Source organism: Nycticebus coucang, chromosome 4, assembly GCF_027406575.1.
Source record: "Nycticebus coucang isolate mNycCou1 chromosome 4, mNycCou1.pri, whole genome shotgun sequence".
NCBI classification, from domain to species: domain Eukaryota; kingdom Metazoa; phylum Chordata; class Mammalia; order Primates; family Lorisidae; genus Nycticebus; species Nycticebus coucang.
In genome coordinates this window covers 112,334,715-112,352,309 of record NC_069783.1, presented here as the reverse complement: position 1 = coordinate 112,352,309, position 17,595 = coordinate 112,334,715, and the positions used below count along the sequence as shown (strand labels likewise).

At 47.7% G+C, this 17,595-nt stretch overlaps 1 protein-coding gene and 1 long non-coding RNA gene across 9 annotated transcripts in view; one reads left to right on the top strand and one right to left on the bottom strand.

Annotated features, from left to right (window-relative positions):
* Positions 1 to 2,834, bottom strand: part of SBNO1 (strawberry notch homolog 1) — an 85,893-nt gene extending 83,059 nt beyond the window's left edge. For all 8 annotated transcript variants that reach the window (XM_053587899.1, XM_053587901.1, XM_053587900.1 and 5 more), the window contains exon 1: positions 2,640 to 2,834. The gene's annotated coding sequence lies outside the window, so the exon portion shown is untranslated. The remainder of the gene's footprint in view (positions 1 to 2,639) is intronic.
* A 124-nt stretch (positions 2,835 to 2,958) lies between these two features.
* On the top strand, positions 2,959 to 4,318 carry LOC128583616 (uncharacterized). Its single transcript, XR_008379506.1, has 4 exons — positions 2,959 to 3,093; positions 3,260 to 3,397; positions 3,497 to 3,651; positions 3,791 to 4,318. It is a non-coding gene; the product is annotated as an uncharacterized LOC128583616 (long non-coding RNA).
* Positions 4,319 to 17,595: the final 13,277 nt, after the last annotated feature.

The window sequence follows — 17,595 nt, the reverse complement described above, 5'->3', positions numbered from 1 at the left end:
TCGCCAGCCCCAAATACTGAAGGTGGGGGGTTCGAACTCAGCCCTGGCCAAACTGCAACATAAAATAGCCCCGCATTTGTGGCAGGTACCTATAGTCCCAGCTACTCCGGAGGCTGAAGTAAGAGAATCGCCTAAGCCCAAGAGCTGGAGGTTGCTGTGAGCTGTGATACCACAGCACTCTACCAAGGGCGACAAAGTGACACTGTCTCTACAAAAAAAAAAAAAAGTTTTATCCAGAACTTAAAGTGAAACTTTATTTGGAATTCTGAAAGGAACCATATGGAATGAAGTTATATTAGGAGACAAAAATCAAAAATCTTAGTAAAAACTGATCAAGAAAATTTTGAAACAACTTTTTTTTTTTTTTTTTTTTTTGAGACAGTCTCAAGCTGTTGCCCTGGGTGGAGTGCCGTAGCATCGCAGCTCACAGCAACCTCAAACTCTTGGGCTTAAGCAATTCTCTTGCCTCAGCCTGCCAAGTAGCTAGGACTACAAGCGCCTGCCACAATGCCCGACTATTTTTTGGTTGTAGCTGTCACTGTTGTTTGACAGGCCCCGGCTGTATTCGAACCCACCAGCTCTGGAGTATGTGGCTGGCATTCTAGCTGCTTGAGCTATAGGCACCAAGCTTTGAAACAACTTTTTTTTTTTTTTTTTTGTAGAGAGAGTCTCACTTTATGGCCCTGCGTAGAGTGCCGTGGCCTCACACAGCTCACAGCAACCTCCAACTCCTGGGCTTAAGCGATTCTCTTGCCTCAGCCTCCGGAGTAGCTGGGACTACAGGCGCCCGCCACAACGCCCGGCTATTTTTTGGTTGCAGTTTGGCCGGGGCCGGGTTTGAACCCGCCACCCTCGGTATATGGGGCCAGCGCCTTACCGACTGAGCCACAGGCGCCGCCCTGAAACAACTTTTTTAAAAGATAAAAATAAAGGCTCAGCACCGAGCTTGGCCAAAGCCTGCTAAACAACGACAACTGCAACGAAAAAATAGCTGGCATTGTGGTAAGTGCCTGTAAACCCAGCTACTTGGGAGGCTGAGACAAGAGAATCTCTTAAGTCCAAGAGTTTGAGGATGCTGTGAGCTGTGACACCATAGCACAGCACTCTACTCAGGGCTACACAGTGGGACTCTGTCTCAAAAAAAAAAAAAAGATGAAAATAAAATGTTCCCTTTCTTGCAAAATTAATGTCCTACTTGAATCACCAATAGCAAATTCTGCATTTCATCCTAGAAATTCTTTATAACTACTACCTTTTGTAGAATGATGGCTTTCCCCAGTGCTTATGAAAATCAATTCTGATTGCAGGACAGACTCCTCTGTATTGTTAGCTGGCATAATTGCCTGCAAGTGGCAAGTTGATTCAGGCTAGGGCACTCCAGGTTTGACAGCTCCCTGGGACCCTTCTGGTTGACTCTTCAGAAGCCCTATTACATCTATAATTCTGGTAGTCTGGATAAATCTGAAACATTTAACTCAACATAAACTGCTAATAATCAACTTTTCAAAGGTCAAAGGGGACCGGTTTTTAACCTCTCCGCAACACGTGTTCAGTACAAACTTCCGGGTGCAGTTGCAATTGGCTGCGCAATTCAAGGGATAAAAACGTCGCCTTATTCGATTCTCATTTTCTCGCTCGTTCTTTTCCCATGTTTCTCAACCATCTAGTCCCCAAAACAAAAGCCTCCCATAGAAAACGGAGCACGCACATAAAAGCAGCTGGCTTCTCCGTGCGAGGATCAAGTTAGTGGTCCGCAAACATTAACCAAACACTAGCACAAAGCAGTGGTGAAAAGGGGAGGAGCTGGATGCCAGGGTCAGGAAAGAAACAATCACAAGGGTTGAGGAACATCCAAATCTCCACAGCGGTTCAACCGACCCAAACCACTTCTGTGAAACCACCAGCCTACACTCGCTTGAGGCATTCTGAATGCGCCTTATGCCAAACACTCTCAAAGTAAGCAAATTCCCAACCGCCGCTCTCCTCCCTATAAGCATCCCTAGGATCTCGAATGTGAGCTCGCTTACTTGAGGTAAAACTAAGCTAACCACCGGCAGAGGCGTGAGGGTAGCCCCCAAGTGTTCCACGCACCTTCCCCCATGGCCAAAAGAGCGAGGTATTCAGAAGACCGCCAGTGGGCTACAGATTTGGGAAGGGCGACCCCACCGCCCTAAACTGAGAGCAACGCTGGGGCAAGGGTAAGACTTGGAAAGGGTCTGGATCTTACTTTCCCCGTGGGTCCGGGACTTCACAGCCCCAGGTCTTTATGTGCGAAGCAAAAGGGGCTGCCCAAGCAGAGCAGGCATGAGCAGACCCTATCCCCCCGGTCCAAGGGAGACGCCTCCGGCCCGGGACAGCGGAGCTCCGGGGGCCTGAGAGCTCCACGCGCGGCGACCGCAGGGCCCGGCGCTGACGGGCGGCGGAAGCGGGTGCAGCGGGGCCACCACCCGGACCATGCCCCCAAAGGCCCCCAGACTGCGCGGCTGCGGGGGGCGGCGAGCCGAGAGGGAGGCGGCAAGCCGGGGTGAGGTGGCTGCTCCCCTAGTCCGGCCCCACACGGCCCCCCGAGGAGGGTGGGAGTGGGAGGCTGTCCGGGAGGGGGACTGTGGAAGGAGAAAAGGACTACGGGAAGGACTTACTTTCCCTGCGGGACCCGACGTCAGAACAGCTTCTTCCAGGCGGTGAAAGCTTGAAGGACCAGAGGCGACTGGAGCTGAGGCGGCTGAGGCGGCGAAGGCGGCGGCGGCGAAGGCGGCGGCAGCAGCAGCGTCCGGCTCTGCCTACCTCCCCGCCGCCATCTTGACGCCCCTCCCCCGACCCCTCCTGGCGGGGCGGGGGGCCGGGGGAGGGGCGACGGATGAGGCTCCGGGTGCACGCAGCGCGCGCCGCGCGTAACCACGTGACTTCCTCCCTCCGCCCCCCCCCCACTCCGCTCTTCAGTACCATTCGCCGCCCCGCCTCCCTCCTAGGTGAAGGAAGACGATACCCCCCCATCTTCAGTGCCCCCTGCCTTCGCCGCCCAAAACAGACTCCGCCGGCTCCTGCCAGTGCGATACCAGTGTTTGGATCCAAGGGAATTCCGAAACCCAAACGGTCCATTACCGCGGCTCTGGGGTGGGCGAGGGGTGAGGGGGCCGGATTTCCGAAAAGGGGGAGGGGGAAGGCGAAGGCCGCCTAGGAGAGTCACGTGTCTGGCGTTTCCGCCGACTGTCACAAAAAAATCGCGATATTCCGTTGCCCCGCCCCTTTTCACCCTCAGGCTGTCGGGAAGAAGGTCGGCGTCTTAAGTTGCCACTAGGCGGTCAGCCGGTGGGCTGCGCGCATGCGTTCCACACCTGCTTTCAAAGTCGAGCAAGGCGGGGCCTGAAGCTGTTTTTAGAAACCTTTTGGTGGATGGGTATGGCCCGGGAAGTTACCTACTAGCGTTTCTGTCACTGTAGAAAGCTCTTCATTTCCTAGTCTACCCCCAAAACTTCATGTGTTCGTTGCTTGTTAGGCTCGCTCGGAGCACTTCAAGGTTTATGAAACCTCTCGGCTCATCCATTGCTATTATCATAACCTAAGGAACGTGAGCATCGTCATCCCTTCAGTCCCCACACACTCTGTAGCCCGAACACGCGACCGCTTCAGTTAATGAATATTGCAGAGCGGGTATGTCCCTACCACTTCTCACATCCTTATTTTCAGCATTTAATCATAATTAAGTGACTTAATACAGAATTAACATAGTAACTTCTTGTTAACCCTTTGTAAACTCATTCTGTGAATGCTGTTTGATTCCGTTGCTTAGGTAATAAGCACACCTGAGTGATTCTTGCCCCCTGCTGGCTGCGCGTTCCATTCACTTCCTGCTGAAAGCCGCCTGAGTAGTTGGAACAGTTGGAAGTTAGTGTGCACTTCTTAAAGAATGTGGAGGCTGGGCGCGACGGCCCACCCCTGTAATCCTAGCACTCCGGGAGGCCAAGACAGGTGGATTGCTGGAAGTCAGGAGTTCCAGACCAGACTGACCAAGAGCGAGACCCGGCTATAAAAAACGAGCTGGGCGTTGTGGTGGGTGCCTGTAGCCCCAGCTTCTCGGGTGGCTGACACAAGAGGATCCCTTGAGCCCAGGAGTTGGAGCTTGCTGTGAGGTATGATACCACAGCGCTCTACCCAGGGCTACATAGCGAGACTGACTCAAAAAGAAAGTATATTGGGGGGAAGATGGGGAGGGGGCTGTTTAAAGTAAGCACAGCAAGAATGTAAGAATTATGAATCTTCCAACTAGGCATCTGTATGCATAAGTATGTATCGTGTGTATACATACATAAATATTTTAAGGTGCCAACTAATCACTTTGCTAATCATTTTATTATACTTACATTGTTTCACATAATCCTCATACACACCAAAAATAAAAACCAAAAATAATACAAACATTTCCACAAACATAAACACAAGGACCTCATCCGTCTTGTTCATGGCTTTTCACTAGCTTATGGTCCGGTGGAGATGACACCACACAAGCAATTAAAAGTGGTATATATTGAGGCTCGGCGCCTGTGGCTTAAGCGACTAAGGCGCCAGCCACATACACCTGAGCTGGCGGGTTCAAATCCAGCCCGGCCCACCAAACAACAATGAGGGCTGCAACCAAAAAAAAAAAAGCCGGGTGTTGTGGCGAGTGCCTGTAGTCCCAGCTACTTTGGAGGCGGAGGCAAGAGACGCGCTTGAGCCCAGGAGTTGGAGGTTGCTGTGAGCTGTGATGCCACAGCACTCTACCCAGGGTGACAGCTTGAGGCTCTGTCTGAAAAGAAAAAAAAAGGGTATACATTGGTGGAGGCAATTGGTGGAGGCAGTGGCTCAGGCCAATAATCCTAGCACTCTGGAGAAGACTAGGTGGGTGGATCACTTGAGTTTCAGACCAGCATGAGCAAGAGTGAGACCCTGTCTTCACTAAAAATAGGAAAACTAGATGGGCATAATGGTTTATGCCTGTAGTCCCAGCTATTTATGAGGCTGAGTCAAGCCTAAGGGTTTGAGGTCTCTCTAAACTATGACACTGCAGGACTCTACCCAGGGTGACAGAGTAAAACTCTGTCTCAAAAAATAAATGAATAGGGCTCAGTGCCTATAGCTCAGCGGCTAGGGCACAAGCCACATACACCAGAGCTGGAGGGTTTGAACCCAGCCTGGGCCTGCCAAACAAGGACAACTACAACCAAAAAATATTTGGGCGTTGTGATGGGAACGTGTAGTCCCAGCTATTTGGGAGGCTGAGGCAAGAGAATCGCTTAAGCCCAGGAGTTGGAGGTTGCTGTGAGCTGAGGTGCCACAACACACGGAGGGTGACATAGTGAGACTCTGTCTCAAAGAAATAAATAAATAGGCCAGGTGCTGTGGCTCACACCAGTAATCATAGCACTTTGGGAGGCCAAGTTGGGTGGATTGCCTGAGCTCACAAGTGGGAGACCAGCCTGAGCAAGAGTGAGACCCCCGCGTCTACTAAAAATATAGAAAAAACTGAGGCAAGAGGATCGCCGAACCCAGGAGTTGGAGGTTTCTGTGAGCTATGATGACACCATGGCACTCTACCCAGGCAACAGCTTGAGACTCTGTAAATAAATGTAACTAAATTAAAACAGGTATAGGAAATGAGATAGTGAGAACTAGAGGTGTGAAGATTTACCAAGTGCATCAAAAACAGAAATGCCTTTGGAAGTAAATCTTTCAGAAAAATCCCTATATGGGCATGGAATTGACTTCCCTGGGGATATTTACACAACACTTCAACAAATATTTGCCAATGCCCATACTAGGGCCACTATGTTAGGTGTTAGGGGTACAAGTTTAAGAAAAGCAAATGATTGAGGGCATGGTACCTGCCCTTGAAATTAAATGTTCCTATACTCCAGTGGGCACAAATCCAAAAATCACAAAAAATATAAAATTGAAATTGTAATAAGGCTACAAAGTAGCCAACAGAGATTATTACAGAGGAATTTGACCTCATCTAGGAAGTCAAAGAAGGCTTCCTTAGCCAGATACGGGGAGATGATGCACTTCTTGTCCCATCTACTTGGAAGGCTGAGGTGGGGAGATCACTTGAGCCCAGGAGTTCAAGGTTGTAGTGCAACATGATTGACTGTGTGAACAGCCACTGCACTCTAGCTTGGAAGATGTACTGAGACACCCATTTCTAAAAAAAATAAAATTTAGAAAAAAGACAACTTCCACTGTACCTGGCTATTCTTCAGTTAAATTACACCAACTTTTTTTTTTTTTTGAGACAGAGTCTCACTTCGTCACCCTTGGTAGAGTGCTGTAGAATCATAGCTCACAGCAGCCTCCAACTCTTGGGCTCAAGCGATTCTCTTGCCTCAGCCTCCTGAGTAGCTGGAACTATAGGTGCCTGCCACAAACACCTGGCTGTTTTTAGAAACAGAGTCTCGCTCTTGCTCAGGCTGGTCTCAAACCTATGAACTCAGACAATCCACCTGCTTTGGCCTCGTAGAGCACTAGGATTACACGGATGAGCTTTGGCCTCCTAGAGTGCTAGGATTACAGGGGTGAGCCACTGTGCCCAGCCCTATCACCTACTTTTCTTGTTTCTTTTTTTTTTTTTTAGACAGAGCCTCAAGCTGTTGCCTTGGGTAGAGTGCTGTGGCATCACAGCTCACAGCAACCTCCAACTCCTGGGCTCAAGCAATTCTCTTGCCTCAGCCTCCCGAGTAGCTGTGACTACTGGCGCCTGCCACAACAGCTGGCTATTTTTTTGGTTGCAGACGTCATTGTTGTTTGGCAGGCCTGGGCTGGATTCAAACCCGCTAGCTCAAGTGTATGTGGCTGGCGCCTTAGCCGCTTGAGCCACAGGCTCCAAGCCCTAACATCTACTTTTCTTTTTTTTTTTTTTTTGTAGAGACAGAGTCTCATTTTACTGCCCTTGGTAGAATGCCGTGGCGTCACACGGCTCACAGCAACCTCCAGCTCTTGGGCTTATGTGATTCTCTTGCCTCAGCCTCCCGAGTAGCTGGGACTACAGGCGCCCGCCACAACGCCCAGCTATTTTTTGGTTGCAGTTCGGCCGGGTGGCGTTTGAACCCGCCACCCTCAGTATATGGGGCCAGCGCCATACCGACTGAGCCACAGGCGCCGCCCCTAATATCTACTTTTCAAATCTCAGCTCAGTCATCGTTCTTTTTTAAATTTTATTTTAAAGAAATTTTATTTTTAAAAATGTTGGTGTGGCCCAGCTGCTCGGGAGGCTGAGGCAAGAGAATCGCGTAAGCCCAAGAGTTAAGAGGTTGCTGTGAGCCGTGTGACGCCATGGCACTCTACCCGGGGGTGGTACAGTGAGACTCTGTCTCTACAAAAAAAAAAAAAAAAATGTTGGTGTGGGGCGGCGCCTGTGGATCAGTGGGTAAGGTGCCGGCCGCATATACTGAGGGTGGTAGGTTCAAACCCAGCCCCAGCCAAACTGCAACAAAAAAATAGCTGGGCATTGTGGCAGGTGCCTCCCAGCTACTCAGGAGGCAAGAGAATCGCCTAAGCCCAAGGATTTGGAGGTTGCTGTGAGCTGTGATGCCACAGCACTCTACCAAGGGTTAATAGGTGAGACTGTGTCTAAAAATAAATAAATAAATAATAAAAAATAAAAATGTTGTTGTGGGTTGGACACAGTGGTTCACGCCTGTAATCCTAGCATTCTGGGAGGCCAAGGTGGGTGCTTTGTCCTGAACTCAGGTTCACAACCAGCCCGAGCAAGTGCAAGACCTCATCTCTAAAAATAGCCGAGCATTGTAGCAGGCACCTGTAGTCCCAGTTACTTGGAAGACTGAGGCAGGAGAATTGCTTGAGCCCAAGAGTTTGAGGTTACTGTGAACTGTGACGCCATCGCACTCTACTGAGGGCAACAAAGTGAGACACTGTCTCAAAAAAAAAAAAAAGAAAAGAAAAGCAGGGCGGCGCCTGTGGTTCAAAGGGGTAGGGTGCCAACCGGAGGTGGTGGGTTTAAACACAGCCCCAGCCAAAAAAATAAATAAATAAAAATAAAATAAATAAAATAAAATGAAACTCATAAAAAAAAAGAAAAGAAAAGCAGGTGTTAAGTAAAGAGAAGAGGGAAATGTATTTCAAGAAGACAAAAACAGCATGTGCAAATGTCCTGAGACAGGTGGGAGCAAAACTACACTCTTCTACACTCTGTTTTGTGACTACCTTTCTGCTTTGCCAGCTGTTTCTGTGTTAAACTCTGCAACAGAGAATTGAATATCATTCCACCAACACTTCTTCTTCCTGGAAATTATATTTCCTTCCAATAGCAGCAGCTATACCCCCTTTGCAGTTTTTTTCTACGCTTGTAGAAATAGGTTCCTTACACCAAGACCTTCACTAAGACAACAGGACTAATCAGAGCCCTCACAGGGTCATCTTCTAAGCTCAGAGACACTACCACAAGCCAAATAGCCCCTTCTTAAAGGTTGGGTTTCAGCAGCCTTTTCTAAGTTCCTAAGTTTTTAGTTTTGGTAGTTTTTGTTTTGTATTTTTTTTTTATTTACTGAGACAGAGTTTCACTATGTCGCCTTCAGTAGAGTATAGTGGCATCACTGCTCATAGCAACCTCAAACTCTTGGGTTCAAGTGATCGCCTTGCCTCAGCCTCCCAAGTAGGTGGAACTACAGGCGCCTGCCAGCACGCCTGGCTATTTTTTTTTTTTTTTTGTTATACTTGTCATTGTTGTTTAGCAGGCCTGGGCTTGGTTCAAACCTGCCAGCCCTGGGGGAATGTGGTCGGTGCCCTAACCACAGGACAATAGGCTGGACGCAGAGCCTGTTTATTTTTATTTTTATTTTTTTTGAGACAGAGCCTCAAGCTGTCACCCTGGGTATAGTGCCATAGCATCACAGCAACCTCCAACTCCTGGGCTCAAGCAATTCTCCTGCCTCTGCCTCCCAAGTAACTGGGATTACAGGTGCCTGCCACAACGCCCAGCTATTTTTTGGTTGCAGCCATCACTGTTGTTTGGCAGGCCCAGGCTGGATTCGAACCCACCAGCTCAGGTGTATGTGGCTAGTGCCTTAGTCGCTTGAGCCACAGGCGCCGAGCCCTGTTTTATTTTTTATTTTTATTTATTTATTTTTTTTTTGTGTGTGTGTGTGTGTGTGTGGTTTTTGGCCAGGGCTGGGTTTGAACCCGCCACCTCCGGCATATGGGACCAGCGCCCCACTCCTTGAGCCACAGGCGCCGCCCCCTGTTTTATTTTTTGAGACAGAGTCTCAATCAGTCACTGTGGGGTTGAGTGCTATGATATTATAGCTCACAGCAACCTCAAACTTTTGGGCTCAAGTGATCCTCTTGTCTCAGCCTCCTGAGTAGCTGGGACTACAGGCACCTGCCACAATGTCCGGCTATTTTTAGAGCTCTCATCCTTGCACAGGCTGGTTTCCAACTCCTGAGCTCAAGCAATCCACCCATGTTGGCCTCCCACAGTGCTAGAATTACAGGCATGAGCCACTGAGCCACAGTGACACTGTGCCCAGCCCCCTTGTTTTGTTTTTAGAGATGAAGTCTGTCACCCAAGCTGGAGTGTGGTAGCACACTTATAGCTCACCGGAACCTCAAGCTCCTGGGCTCAGTGATCCTTTTACCTCAGCTGTCCAAGCAGCTGGGATTTCAGGTGTACACTACTATGTCTGGCTGTTCCTAAACTTAAATTACACCAACCTTTTCCCTATGTCCCCTCAGCCTTAATGGGGAGAGCTGTTTCCCACAGTTGTGAAATGTATGATCCCTTAACATTTGCCCCGTACATTTTATTTTATTATTTTTTTTTTTTTTGCAGTTTTTGGCCGGGGCGGGGTTTGAACCCACCACCTCTGGTATATGGGGCCGGCGCCCTAATCCTTGAGCCACAGGCATCGCCCTGCCCTATACATTTTAAGTTACCTGGTTAGCCAGTTTATATTTAGTTAACAATGCTTTATGTTAAATTGTCTCTGTTAAATAACTGGTATGGGCAGAGGGCAGTGGTTCACTCCTGTAATCCTACCACTCCGGGAAGCCAAGGCACGTGGATTGCTTGAGCTCAGGAGTTTGAAACCAGCCTGAGCAAAACTATCCCTACTAAAAATAGAAAAACTAGGGCAGCGCCTGTGGCTCAGTCCGTAAGGCGCCGGCCCCATATACCGAGGGTGGCGGGTTCAAACCCGGCCCCGGCCAAACTGCAACCAAAAAATAGCCAGGGGTTGTGGCGGGCCCTGTAGTCCCAGCTACTCGGGAGGCTGAGGCAAGAGAATCGCTTAAGCCCAGGAGTTGGAGGTTGCTGTGAGCTGTGTGAGGCCACGGCACTCTACCGAGGGCCATAAAGTGAGACTCTGTCTCTACCAAAAAAAAAATAATAAATAAAATAAAAATAGAAAAACTAGCTGGGTGTTCTGATGGACACCTGTAGTTCCAGCTACTCAGAAGGCTAAGGAAAGAAGATTGCTTGAATCAAAGAGTTTGAAATTTCTGTAAGCTGTGATGACACCATGGCACTCAGAGTGAAACTCTGTCTCAAAAAAAAATGTGTACACATATATATATATATATAGAGAGAGAGAGAGAGAGAGAGAGAGAGATAGGGCAGCACCTGTGGCTCAGTGAGTAGGGCGCCAGCCCCATATTCCGAGGGTGGCGGGTTCAGACCCGGCCCCAGCCAAAGTGCAACAAAAAAGCTAGGCGTTGTGGCAGGCTCCTGGGGTCCCAGCTACTTGGGAGGCTGAGACAAGAGAATTGCCTAAGCCCAAGAGCTGGAGGTTGCTGTGAGCTGTGATGCCACGGCACTCTACCGAGGGTGGCAAAGTGAAACTCTGTCTCTTAAAAAAAAAAAAGATAGATAGATAGATAGACAGACTTGAGTGGTTTCTGTCTCCTACTTGAACTTTGATGGATATAGCAGGAAAAAGAAGGAGTTACCAGTAGGGGATAAGGTTGCAAAGCTAAAGGAAGGCCATTCTCAAGGAGCCTTTCATTCTCATAGAGACTTTTGAATTTGAACTTTATTCTGTAGGCTCTACAGAACTCAGAAACCTGTTATGCTGAGAACTGGTTGGATATACATTCTAGAAGAATCTTTTTTTTTTTTTTTGTAGAAACAGAGTCTCACTTTATTGCCCTCAGTAGAGTGCCGTGGTGCCACACAGCTCACAGCAACCTCCAACTCCTGGGCTTAGGCGATTCTCTTGCCTCAGCCTCCCAAGTAGCTGGGAGTGCAGGTGCCTGCCACAACACCCGGCTATAGAAGAATCATTTTGGAAGTAGTGTAGCAGACTGATCTAAGAACTGGGCTGCAGAAATGAAGACCAGACAAATTGAGAGAAGATAAAAAGCTAAACAGGGGCCTGGTATGGTGGCTCATGCCTGTAATCCTTGCACTCTGGGAGGCTGAGGTGGGTGGATTGCCTGAGCTCAGGATTGGAGAACAGCCTCAATAAGAGCAAGACCCCATCTCTAAAAATAGTCAGGTGTTGTGGCGGGTGCCTGTAGTCCCAGCTACTTGGGAGGCTGAGGCAAGAGAAGAGAATCGCTTGAGCCCACGAGTTTGGAGTTGCTGTGAGCTATGATGTCACCACACTCTACTGAGGGTGACAAGGTGAAACTGTCTCAAAAAAAAAAAACTTGAACAGGAACAAAACCACTGAGTGATAAAAAAAAAAGGGGGGGGGAGCGGGTCAGGTTAAAAAAATACTTATTTATTCTTCTGGCTGGGGATGGGTTTGAACCCACCACTTCCGGCATATGGGGGCAGCGCCCTACTCCATTGAGCCACAGGTGCCACCCCTCAAAAAATATTTAGAAGGTAAAGCTAATAAGATTGGTGAATGAGAGTGGCGCCTGTGGCTCAGTGAGTTGGGTGCCAGCCCCATATACCGAGGGTGGTGGGTTCAAACCCAGCCCTGGCCGAACTGCAACAAAAAAATAGCCGGGCATTGTGACAGGCACCTATAGTCCCAGCTGCTTGGGAGGCTGAGGCAGGAGAATCGCAGAAGCCCAAGAGCTGGAGGTGGCTGTGAGTCCTGTGATGTCATGACACTCTACCAAAAGCGGTAAAGTGAGACTCTATCTCTACAAAAAAAAAAAGATTGGTGAATGATGGGTGGCGCCTGTGGCTCAAAGGCGTAGGGCACCGGCCCCATATGCTGGAGGTGGTGGGTTCAAACCCCTCCCCTGCCAAAAACTGCAAAAATAAATAAATAAATAAAATAAAGACTGGTTGGATAGGGATGGTGGGGAGCAAGGAATCTAGAATAACACTTCAGTTTCTGGCTTGGGTCCTAGGTACATAATGATGCCATTAGTTGAAACTATGACCTCAAGAAAAGAAACAGATCTGAAGAGGAAGGTAATGAGTTTGGCCTTAAGGTATGGGGGATGTTTTGTTTACCTATTGCTATGTAACAAGCTACCCCAAAATGAAATGGCTTAACACAACAGCTATTTTGTTATTTCTCATGATTTATTGTTATTTCTCAGGATTCTGCAAAACTAGGTTGGTCTCAGCTGAGCAGTTGTTCTGATGCTTGAGGTAATAATTGCTTGGGTAACTATAGCCAGCTAATGGGTCAGCTATGGGCTGGGACAACTTGATGTCTCTCTCACTCCATGTTATCTCTCAGCTGCCTCTTCATGGTTCTCGTACAGCAGTTCAGGGCTCTCCCCAGCAAGGAAGCAGAAGCTTCTAGGCCTTTCGTAGGCTTACAATTGATGTGGTGGTGTTTCTGCCATATTCTATGTATTAACAAGGTCAAGTTAGACTCAAGGAAAAGTAATAAAAGAGTACAGCTAGTAGCCAGGCACAGTGGCTTATACCTAGAGTCCTAACACTCTCGGAGACTGAGATGGAAGATTTGCTTGAGGTTGGAAGTTTCAGACCAGCCTGAGCAAGAGCAAGAGCAAGACCCCATCTCTACAAAAAATAGAAAAATTACCAGGCATCATGGCACATGCCTGTTGTCCCATCTACTTGAGAGGCTGAAGCAGGAGAACACGTGAGCCCAGGAGTTGGAGGTTTCAGTGAGCTATAATGACACCACTGTACCACTGTAAACTAGCTGGGTGAGAGAGTGAGACACTGTCTCAATAAAGAATACTATTGCTATGGGTTGAATTGTGTCCCTCCCACAAATCAATATATTGAAGTCCTAACATCAGTACTTACGAATGTGACCTTATTTGGATATAGGATCTTTACAGAAGTAATCAAATTAAAATGAGGTTATTAGACTCGGTGCCGCGTAGATCAGTGGTTAGGGTGCTGGCCACATACATGGGGCTAGCAGGTTCGAAACCAGCCCTGGCCTGCTAAACAACAATAACAACGACAACAACCACAACAACGAAATAGCTGCGCATTGTGGTGGGTGCATGTAGTCTCACCTATTTGGGAGGCTGAGGCAAGAGAATCGCTTAAGCCCAAGAGTTTGAGGTTGCTGTGCTGTGACGCCACAGCACTGTACCAAAGGTGACACAGTGAGACTCTGTTCAAAAAAATAATAATAAAATAAAATGAGGTCATTAGGACATTACTTATGAAAAGGGAGAAATTGGAGACAAATTTGTATCTTTTTTTTTTTTTTTCAGTTTATGGCTGGGGCTGGGTTTGAACCCGTCACCTCCGGCATATGGGGCCAGCACCCTACTCCTTGAGCCACAGCGCCGCCCTGTAGACAAATTTGTAGACAGGGAGAGAATGCTATGTAAAGTTGTAGGCAAAAATTAGGGTGATACGTCTATGAATCAAGGAATGTCAATGTCAAACATTGTCAGGAAACCACCAGAAGCCAGGAGAGAGGCCTGGGACACACTCTCCTACAGCCCTCAGGATGAACCAACCTTCTGACACGTGGATTTTGGACTTCAAATCACCAGAATTATGAGACAAAAATTTCTGTTGTTTAAATCACTCAGTTTGTGGTGCTCTATTATAGCGACCCAGTAAACAATACAACTACTAAGAACATCTCCCAGAACCAATATGATGGTGTTCGTTCATCCCTTCAAACTCACAGATTGAAGACCTATCTAAAAAAAAAAAAAAAAAGGGTGGCTCCTGTGGCTCAAAGGAGTAGGGTGCAGGCCCCATATGCTGGAGGTGATGGCTTCATACCCAGCCCTGGCCAAAAACTGCAAAAAAAAAAAAAAAAAATCACATTCTAAATTGAACAGGATGAGGCATGCTGCTAAACCGTCTTTTTTTTTTTTTCTTTTAGAGACAGAGTCTCGCTCATCAGCCAGGCTGGAGTCCAATGATATGGTCATAACTTACTACAATCTCTAATTTCCTGGCTCAAGCCATCCTCCTGCCTCAGCCTCATGAGTAGCTGGACAACTAGTGTGCACCACACACCTAGCTAATTTTTAAATGTTTTTGTAGAGATGAAGTCTTGCTATTTCCTGGCCTGGTCTTGAACTCCTGGTCTCAAGGGATCCTTCCATCTCAGCTTCCCAAAGTGCTGGGATTATAGGCATGAGACATTGTGCATAATCTGTTAAACATCTTTATTAATTAATTTATTTATTTTTTGGAGACATAGTCTCATACCTCACAGCAATCTCAAACTCTTGGGCTCAAAGCAATTCTTTTGCCTCAGCCTCTCTGGTAACTAGGGCTACCACCACCTTCCACAGTGCCCGGCTATATTTTAGAAACGGAGTCTCACTCTTGCTCAGATTGGTCTTGAACCCCTGAGCTCAGAGCTCACCCACCTCTGGCTCCCAGAGTGCTAGGATTATAAGCATGAGCCACTATGGCCAGCAAAACATCTTTAAACTGATTTTCAAAACATACAAACAAAAAAAATTGTTGGGCAGAACCTGTGGCTCAGTGAGTAGGGCCAGCCCCATATACCAAGGGTGGCTGGTTCAAACCCGGCCCTGGCCAAACTGCAACAAAAAATAGCCAGACATTGTGGCAGGCGCCTGTAGTCCCAGCTACTTGAGAGGCTGAGGCAAGAGAATTGCCTGGAGGCTGCTGTGAGCTGTGACGCCACAGCACTCTACCGAGTAAAACTCTGTCTCTTAAAAAAAAAAAAATTGCCCTTGCTCATTAATATATACAATTTCCATTTGCTTTTTTAATAAAATGACAACTTTTAAAACTATAAAGAATTCCCAAGCAACTGTATGACTGGTTTACACTACTTTTTTTTTTTTGAGACACAGTCTTACTCTGTTACCCTGAATAGAGTGTGGGGGCATTAGTCTAGCTCACCGCAACCTCAGACTCCTGGGCTCAAGTGATCCTCCTGTGTCAGCCTCCAGAGCTGGAACTACAAGTGTGTACCAGCTGGGCAAGGTGGCTCACATCTGTAATCCTAGCACTCTGGGAGGCCAAGACGGGCAGATTGCCTGAGCTCACAGGTTCGAGACCAGCCTGTGCAAGAAGAGCGAGACCTCATCTCTAAAAATAGCTGGGCATTATAGTGTGTGCCTGTAGTCCCAGCTACTTGGGAGGCTGAGGCAAGAGAATTACTTGAGCCTAAGAGTTTGAGGTTGCTGTGAGCTGTGATGCCACAGAACTGTATCAAGGATGACCAAGTGAGACTCTGCCTAAAAAAAATAAAATAAAGGGCAGTGCCTGTGGCTCAAGGGGTAGGGCGCTGGTCCCATATGCCAGAGGTGGCAGGTTCAAACCCAGCCCCGGCCAAAAATCACAAAAAAATAAAAAAACAAAAATAAAAAATAGGCTCAGTGCCTGTGGCTCAAGAGGCTAAGGCGCCAGCCACATACACCTGAGCTGGTGAGTTCGAATCCAGCCTGGGGCCCGCCAAACAACATGATGGCTGCAACCAAAAAATAGCCAGGCGTTGTGGCAGGTGCCTGTAATCTCAGCTACTTGGGAGCCAGTGGCAGGAGAATCACTTGAGCCCCTGAGTTGGAGGTTGCTGTGAGCTATGATGCCACAGCACTCCACCCAAGGTGACAGCTTGAGGCTCTGTCTCGAAAAATAAATAAATAAATAAATAATAAAATAAAAAATACATTACCACCATGACTGCCTAATTTTTCTATTTTTAGTAGTGACCAGGTCTTCCTCTGGTCCCGAACTCCTGAGCTCAATTGATCCACCCGTCTCAGTCTCCAGAGTGCTAGCATTACAACCCTGTGCTGATATTTTCTTTCTTTCTTTTTTTTTTTTTTAGAGAGAGAGTCTCATTCTATCGCCCCCAGTAGAGTGCTGTGCCATCACAGCTCACAGCAACCTCCAACTCCTGGACTTAGGCGATTCTCTTGCCTCAGCCTCCCCAGTAGCTGGGACTATAGGCATCTGCCACAACGCCCAGCTATTTTTTGTTGCAATTTGGCCAGGGCCGGGTTCGAACGCGCCACCCTTTGTATATGGGGCCAGTGCCCTACTCACTGAGCCACAGGTGCTGCCCTGTGCTGATATTTTCTTAAAGGGAGAATTTGTGGAGAAAAGAAGTTACACCTATTTAACACGTGAGAAAAAAAGGTTGACCATTGGGCGGCGCCTGTGGCTCAGTGAGTAGGGAGCCAGCCCCATATGCCGAGGGTGGCGGGTTCAAACCCAGCCCTGGCCAAACTGCAACAAAAGAATAGCCGGGCGTTGTGGCGGGCGCCTGTAGTCCCAGCTGCTCGGGAGGCTGAGGCAAGAGAATCGCGTAAGCCCAAGAGTTAAGAGGTTGCTGTGAGACGTGTGACGCCACGGCACTACCCGAGGGCGGTACAGTGAGACTCTGTCTCTACAAAAAAAAAAAAAAAAAGAAAAAAAGGTTGACCATCATAAAATCATTTGTATCTTTTTCATCTGATGCCAATTTTTATGCTCTTGATGCCATAGTTTTTGTTCATTCTTTATAAATCCAATGAATGACAAGCGTAGACACAGAAATCTCTCTTAAGGCTGAGTATGGTGTCATGGCTGTCATCTCAGCACTTGGGAAACCAAGGCAGGAGCATTGCTTGAGGCCAGGACTTCAAAGCTTCAGTGAGCTATGATTGCACCATTGCCTGGGTGACAAAGTGAAACTCTCTTGAGAAAAAAAAAAAAAAGGTTGGAAGGGTGGTTCATGCCAGTAATCCTAGCACTCTGGGAGGCTAAGGTGGATGGATTGCTTGAGCTCTCCAGTTGGACACCAGCCTGTGCAAGAGTGAGACCACTGTTCTACTAAAAATAGAAAAACTAGCCAGGCCTTGTGGCAGGTACTTATAGTCCCAGCTACTTGGAAGGCTGAGGCAAGAAGATGGCTTAAGCCCAAGAGTTTGAGGTTGCTGTGAGCTGTGATGCTATAGCACTCTACCTAGGGTCACACAGTGAGACGTCTCAAAAAAAAAAAAAGTAAATTTGTTAAACAGGTGGAGGACCAAGAATGCAAAAAGAGAACGCTGAGGATTTCTCTGACTTCATCAGTCTAAAGAAGCAACTCTTTCCCTGCTTCTGCTCTGTAATATTCTCCAGAGAGCTGAAATGATATGCCAAAGAGCACACAAGTGAGTTTGGGACAAAAATGTCACTTATTACTTTTCCCAGTGCTTTCACATGCATTATTTTATTTTGCTTTCCTACTTTCCTGGTTGAGTAGTAGGCTCCTTGGGCAATGATGGTCTTTCCAAAAT